The sequence below is a fragment of the Aedes albopictus genome, chromosome 3, assembly GCF_035046485.1.
Source record: "Aedes albopictus strain Foshan chromosome 3, AalbF5, whole genome shotgun sequence".
Taxonomy (NCBI): Eukaryota; Metazoa; Arthropoda; class Insecta; order Diptera; family Culicidae; genus Aedes; species Aedes albopictus.
Genome location: NC_085138.1, coordinates 366,456,878 through 366,464,101, shown reverse-complemented (window position 1 = coordinate 366,464,101; position 7,224 = coordinate 366,456,878). Strand labels below are relative to the sequence as shown.

Below are 7,224 nucleotides of genomic sequence, written 5' to 3'. Positions count from 1 at the left end.
TGATGGTGGATGGGTGGTGGTATCGGAAGGGGAAAGCGCTACTCTTCTAGTCCTCATCGCCAGCGTGGCTGGAAATTACGGGTTGTCAAATAAAAGTGTTCGCTTTTCACACCGCAACAAAAAACCACGCTCGCTCTCCAGGGAGACCACAGCATCAGCGTTGGTCCATAGATGATGAAGTGGTTAGGAATTTAACTGAATGCATTTGATGAATGTGGTGTCAATGTGTAGCAAAATTCAGTAAATCAAGCATTTCTAAAAATGGTTTTTGAAATAAAATAAAAATTCCGCATTCGCCCTTGAAATCATCATAATATGCCTCTGAAGCCCCTTTGGACACTTTTAATAGGCTCCATGAACCCCCTGAAACGCACCTGAAAACCTTTTGAAACGCCCCTGAAATGCTAACAATCGTTCCTCAAATCTCCAGGAATGCCCTTAAAATGTTCCTGAAACACCCTGAAACCCTTTGAAATGACTCTGAAATACCTTGAAACGCCCCTTGCAATGCCATTTAAAGGCTCCTGAGATCCCCTGAATTGCTCTTGAAGGCCGTTGAAACGCGCCTTTAACCCCCTTAATACTATTAAAATATTGCTGGAATACTCGCAATCCTATTAAAACTCCAACAAATTCTGACAAAATGCCCTTAACAAGCTCCTCAAATCCCCTGAAACGCCCCTGGAGCCTCTTGGAGCCCCCTTTCTTGGGCTCTCTGGGAACTTTCCGGAAGTCCACCTTTTATGTCCTACCTGTTTTCGCGAATCTACTTATTAAAGAAAGCTAAAACATAATTCATGCACAAATTTCCTTTTTTTATGCCCAGTCATAAAAAGATATTCCAGTGTATTAATTTCTGCTGGAACCATTGAATAAAACCAGTATTGTGTACAGATAAAGTACGTGAGGTGCTTAGCGAAACTGGTGATACTGAGAACTACGGCGCTACCTACACTGAAAAAAATGTTAGAGTAAAATTAACCATTCAACGATGCTTAATTTTACTATGCCTGAAAATAGTTATAATGACTATATTATTAATCTTGACTACCATGTTTTTCTTAAAATTACTATGCTTTGACAACCAAACGAATAGTAATCAAGACTATTCAGCATAGTTATCTTGAATACACTTTTTGTGTTTGACAGAACAATTTTCGCGTTTCATTATTACTATTTATATTTACTGAAGTGACCGGTAGAATACAAGTAGCCGGTAAATCCACAATAACGTGTTCAGTTAGAACAAATAGTTTCTCAGAGGTTTGTTGTAGTACAAAAGTCGACTCCCTAAAAAATATTTCTTGTATTTGGTGGATTGTTGACAATAAATCAAAGTTAATTTATCGGAAAATGTCCATGGTGAGTTAATTTGTTGCCGAATAATTAAGCTAAGCAATAAAATGATAACAAAAGTGCTTAATAACCCAGTTGGACCCACAGCATCATCGCCCAAATTTTTCCGTCCAAAGCTGCCGTGTTCGAAGCCGACGGAAATTCCGACGCCCTCACGATCACCATTGGAACCGGTATCAATTATCTCTACCAGGTGTTGAAGATCGAAAAAAAAGTTAAGAAGGATGCCTAAAAGGCCATCAAAACGGTGAAGGAGAATATTGAAGACAAGTGATAGGAAGAAGGATACTACAAACAAGGAATCCTATTCCATCAGCACAGATTTTGTCAATCACAGATCACGAAGACCGCTTTTTTCCAGTGGTGTCACATAAAAAACCCCTACAGAGGAATACCGACTCCGCGATAGACCATCGGACATGAACGGAATGCCCTTTCCCGCCAGTTCAAGCGATCCTTTCCTTCCATTCCGGAAGACGACCTAATCGATGCGTTCATAGCTGACACGCAGGCAAAGCGAGTGCCAGGTAATTGAAAAGCTCCAGCAATGTCAGGAAGATTTATTGAATGCCAAAAACATCCTGGACACATTAGCACTCCCCGGAAGGAATCCACTGTCAGGTAGTGGATGGTCCAGCCCCGATCCAGCCAACACTTCCCGCTCGCAGAAGCAACTTTGCTCGACATTCCGGACAACGCCACGGAATCCAAATCCTTTCCCGAGCCTGCAAATTACTCCGTTTGAGGCGATGATGCTGGGATACTCTTTAAAATGAATGCTTATTGTGTTTTTATATGTAATTTACAAACGATGAACATAATAAAACTATTCAAATTTATTTTTTCTTTGATTTTTGAAATGTAAACAAACCTAGAAAGACACTGCCATTGATACCATACACATAGTAATCAGAAGCATATTGCCATGGTTGAGCTCACTATACTGTTTATCACGCCCATAGTAAAATTAACTGTGAAATGTGGTTCAAGAATACTATGAAACGTAAATAAAAATCGACATGGTAAATTCATCCCCGCATATGGTAGCTTCAATAATAAATCATGCTCTACCAAAATCAAGTAGTAAAGATGTTTTAATTTCACCCTCGATACGGTCAGAATTACCATGTCCCTTTTTTCAGTGTATGATCAATCTGTCTGTTTCATGAACGAATACTATATTGTAAGTTTTGAATGAAATGTAATTTAATATAAACCAATTATACTCAACAAATTTGCAGTATTGAAGCTGTGTGAAATAATTCTGCTGTCAATATGCACGCTTAGGAAAAATCACCGACTTCAGTAATATTTTACCGAAATCTCTACCGTTAAGTTTTTACCGGAAAAATTCGGTGGCGTTTACCGAACTTCGTCAAAGTTTGACAGATAAACGATGACATTTTACCGAAATTTGGTAATTTTGACAGAGTTTCGGTAAAAAAAAACCATTACCGAACGCTCAGCAGTTGAGATTTCGGTAAAAATTACCGAACGCGACTAGCTGTGTGGTGTTCTGGTTCCGAGCACGACCTGTAGGAATTTTTGCAGATTTCTCTAGAGACATTTCGGCGGAAATTTTTGGAATCATTCTTAATGAAATATCGGAAACAAAATTTTCAAATTAATCTTCTAAAGATTAAGAAAAAATACCAGGAGAATTTTCCAAAGGAATCCTCGGAAGGTTTTCTGACAGAATCCCAGGAGAAATTTCGGAAGAAATCCATGGAAGGTTTTAAAAAAAAATCATCATCAAATTTATTGAGAAATCCATGATTAATTTCTGAAACACTACTTGGAAAAAAATACTGTCCACGAAGGAATATTTACGGTCCACGAAGAATGAAGAAATTTTTATGGGGATATCCTAAGGAATCCTTTGCGGATTTTTTAAAACTATGGAAGAAATAATCGAAAGAATTTCTAAAAGGATCCGTGGAAAAATATATAATTGAATTGCTGAACCAATTTTTGAATACCTTTTTTCGATAGACTCCCTGAAGGAATATTTGGAGGAAACCTTGAAGAGCTTTCTGAATGAATATCTAGAAGCAGGCATGCCTGCATTGATAGCGCACGAAAGTTCTGCCCTTATTATTGACGATGATTTTGGTGATGTAAATCAAAAGAACAGAATTTCTATGTGCTCAGTGCAAAAAAAGCCTTTCCACTAAAATTTGAAACGGAATATAAGAAAATTTTCAAAAAGAAACTTTGTAGTAATCGCTTAGTGAATCCTTGGATGATTTTGTTAAGGAATCATGGAAAGAACCTTCGATAGAACTTAGGAGGAATTTCAGTAGAAATCTCCGGAAGATTTTTTAAGCAATCCTGAAATGAATGTGAATTTATGATTTCTGAAGAAACTGCTGAAGGAATTTCAAATGAAATCCGTGGAAGATTTTCTGGAAAATGCCAGAATGAGCTCTTGAAGGTATTCAAAAACTGTCAGCCTACATTGAGTAAACAAGTCGACGAAAAAGCGTAGGCGAAAAGTGACTAAAACCCACAGCAAAAAGCAAGAACGAGCTTTTATACCGGTAGTACAAACTTTAAAATAGAAATTCATGGGAGAATTCCTTATGTTCTAAAAGTATTTCTGCATAAAATTCAGAAGGAATCTTTAAAAAATTACCTGCAAGGAGTCAATTCAGCAATTCTGGAAGGAATATAAGATAAGTCGTCTAACGGAAAAATTTCTTGAACAATCTCTTTAGAAAGTTCTGGATGAATTTCCAAAAGAATTCGTATTTTTTAAGATGCCATGCAGAACGTTCCCACGGACTCCCTGAAAAAAGTTCTGGAAGATATTTTGGAAAATTTTCTTTTAAAAAATCCATGGATGTTCTTGTGAAGAAATAGCAGGATAACAGAATTCTAAGGGAAATTTGAGAAAAATTCCCTAGAAAAAAAAACTTCAATAATCCCTGACAGAATCTGTTCTGACGGTTCAGAAATATCTGAAGGAATACTTGAAATATTTTTCAAAAAAATTCTTGGAGGGATTCCTGAGGGATTCCAAAAGAATCCTTCTAAGAAAATCTGTGGAATGTTTTGCCTTTCTCGTACACTAAGTGTACTGGAAAGGCTATATGTTCACTCCAAAAATGACTTTTTGATAGAAGGCCCGCAGGGTCGAGTCACATATACCAATCAACTCAGCTTGACGAATTGAGGTGATGTCTGTGTGTGTGTATTAGACATGTTCACATTTTAGAAAATGTCTTGAATCCCACCGGTCAAGTAAGTATCATAATTCTCATACCGCTGGTCAAATTTTCAGCTTGATGAAGATTTCGATGTGCTTCAAGTCGATTTGGTATTTTCAGGCTTTTCTACACTTTAAAAAAACATAACTATTGAACGGAAAGACTCGAAATCAGTGTTTGGACGAAAAAGTGATCAGTGAACCACTCGGCAGTTTTTCTTCCCTTCTGTTGGTTCTGTTTCAATTACCAAGCGGTGTATGTTCAAAGAAGATACTCCGATATAAACAAGCTGCGGCGATGAGCGGGCATCGCTAAGTGTAACACTTACCGATGATCGCTCATCGTTGGCTTGGGGCAACTGTGAATAATCGTTATTTTCATCAGTATTTAATGCGTTTTCGCTTTAAAAACGTGAAATACTATTTAATTTAACTGTATTCATGACGTTGCAGGTTGTGTAGTCACAATAAAAAAAGAATTATGGCAATACAATATTCTTACCGAATGCATCGCTTTCAATAGCGTCATCGAGCATCTTCTCTCTTGATTGCGCTCTCGTATCGAACCGGGCAAGAGAAAGAACAGCATTTCGGGGAGCGTTCCCGAGCATGTTGGTTCATGAAATGTTACAATCGCGAATGTATCACTTGCTGAGCATGGACCATTCAGTGGTTCGCGATAAAAATCCACACACTGCTCGAAATCAAAGCTGTAGAGGGTTAGATTAGCATATCAAATCAATTTGTTGAATTTACTTATGTGTGTATCGAAAAAGGAAACACACGCTATTTTAAGACATCCCTTTGCGAATCAGCGTGGAAACGGCATAAAGCAGCAAAACTTAACGAAGATTTGTTGCAACCGTCTGAAGCGAGACAGATAGCGACCCGAACCCTATGCGAGAACGGTGACGGGAGTTGGTGGCTCGAACGAAGGCAGCTCCGATTTGTGCCGAGCCGATGAAAAAGAATTAAGAGAAGCTTGAGCTCGAATGAAAAGAGCGTGGCATTCTGGTTACTATTGTGGTAGCGATTAGATGTGATTTCCAAAATCATCTTTCGTTACGACAAAAGCTAATCATTAGAGACAATGTAAATTCGCGGCAAAATTTCTTAAATTTCACGGACCAACATTGTGAATTTCGCGGTGATTTCGCGGCACCATATTTTTGACCGTATCGTTGAAGAAAACACCAATATTGCATGCGAAATGAATAATTCACTTGGATTTTGAATCATAAATTTACAGGCAAAGTAACTAATTTGATGAAAAATCTGAAAAGAAGTAGAAGTAAAATGCATCAAAAATGATGTAAATATCTTCACCTTATTCGTTTTGTGTAATACACTCAAGTTTGCATGTGTTAGTGCACAATTCCCCTTCCTTCATAGCAACCGAATCTCTCTTAACAACAACCGACGTCATAAAAGTTGTTATCAAATTTTCACGAAAAAGTCGACACTCTTAAAAAGATGTACACACTTTTTAGCATAATCCAGACAAAAGTACAGAAATCTTTATTTTATTTAAAAAGCCTACTTTTTGTACCCAATTTTGTATTTCACCATAGACTTAATTTTAAACTACACTACCATCAAAACATTGATGGTGGAACCAATAGAAATAATAACGCATCTTCAATTATAAAAAAGGATGGCAGAGCATTCGCAAATTTGATTTCACTTTGTGTCGATCAATTCAAAAGTGTGACTGCGCTCTTGTTTTTAAGGAAGACATGCAGCTTGTTATGGTAAAGTGACCAGACGTCCCGCGTTTCGCGGGACAGTCCCGCATTTTGACCAAATGGCCCGCTACACATTATGTCCCGCGAAATGTCCCGCATTCGTTTCAAATCGTAAAAACGTCCCACATTTGAAAAAACTTCAACAAGCATACAATATATTGTAGTAACTTCAGTACCAAAATAGTCAAACCGGTTTGGTACAAAGCACAAATCACATCAAACATATTAACAAATTTTTCAACATCAGGGTTCAGAAACTAAAAGATTTTTGCGAGAAAGTACATGAAGATTCTGGGTTACAGTATGTACAGTTTGAACTCCTCAGAGCTTTTTTTTATTAATCGATAGCAGTCTCAGCTTTTTTTTTTTTATTTTTGATGAAAAAATTCAAATATTTGATTGATTTTTATGCACAGTCAGGCAGCATAATTTTACAGTTCGGTGAATAAAATAGAGAGTGACAAGAGTACAATTACAAAAATAGTAGACGAAACTGTCTCAAATTCAAATTTCATGAAAGGGTAGAAAGCTACTGGCAGGCGGTTCAAACGAATACTCGTGAAATCAATTCATCCAATAAGTTAATCTATGTTGACAGAGAAGCATCTGAACTACTCAATGAAGTAGTACGCAAGGACAAAATTGGACAAGCAGAAGCTAGATTGGTGAGCATTTTCAGGCACCTTGAGGGTAATTATACCTTAGAAATTATAGATTTAACGTCATGCTTGTCAGACACCAATGTTGTAATAAACAATTTTTGTTTCAGTTGTGTACGAAGTTTGAACCACCTTATTTTTATTTTAAAAGCAATTGAGAGAAGAAATATTAAAATCATTGTTTCATGTTGCTTCAATGTAGAAAAACTTATTTATGAGTTTGCCCCACTTCTGCGAAGCTCACAACGTTGAAACA

The 7,224-nt window shown here is 37.2% G+C and overlaps 2 long non-coding RNA genes across 2 annotated transcripts in view; both read left to right on the top strand.

Moving 5' to 3' along the window:
* Window positions 1–954: 954 nt before the first annotated feature.
* Window positions 955–1,924, top strand: LOC109415368 (uncharacterized). Its single transcript, XR_009999277.1, has 2 exons — window positions 955–1,603; window positions 1,718–1,924. It is a non-coding gene; the product is annotated as an uncharacterized LOC109415368 (long non-coding RNA).
* Window positions 1,925–4,484: 2,560 nt separating this feature from the next.
* Window positions 4,485–7,224, top strand: part of LOC134291761 (uncharacterized) — a 6,399-nt gene continuing 3,659 nt past the window's right edge. The window contains exon 1 of the long non-coding RNA XR_009999276.1: window positions 4,485–4,547. This is a non-coding gene — a long non-coding RNA (uncharacterized LOC134291761). The remainder of the gene's footprint in view (window positions 4,548–7,224) is intronic.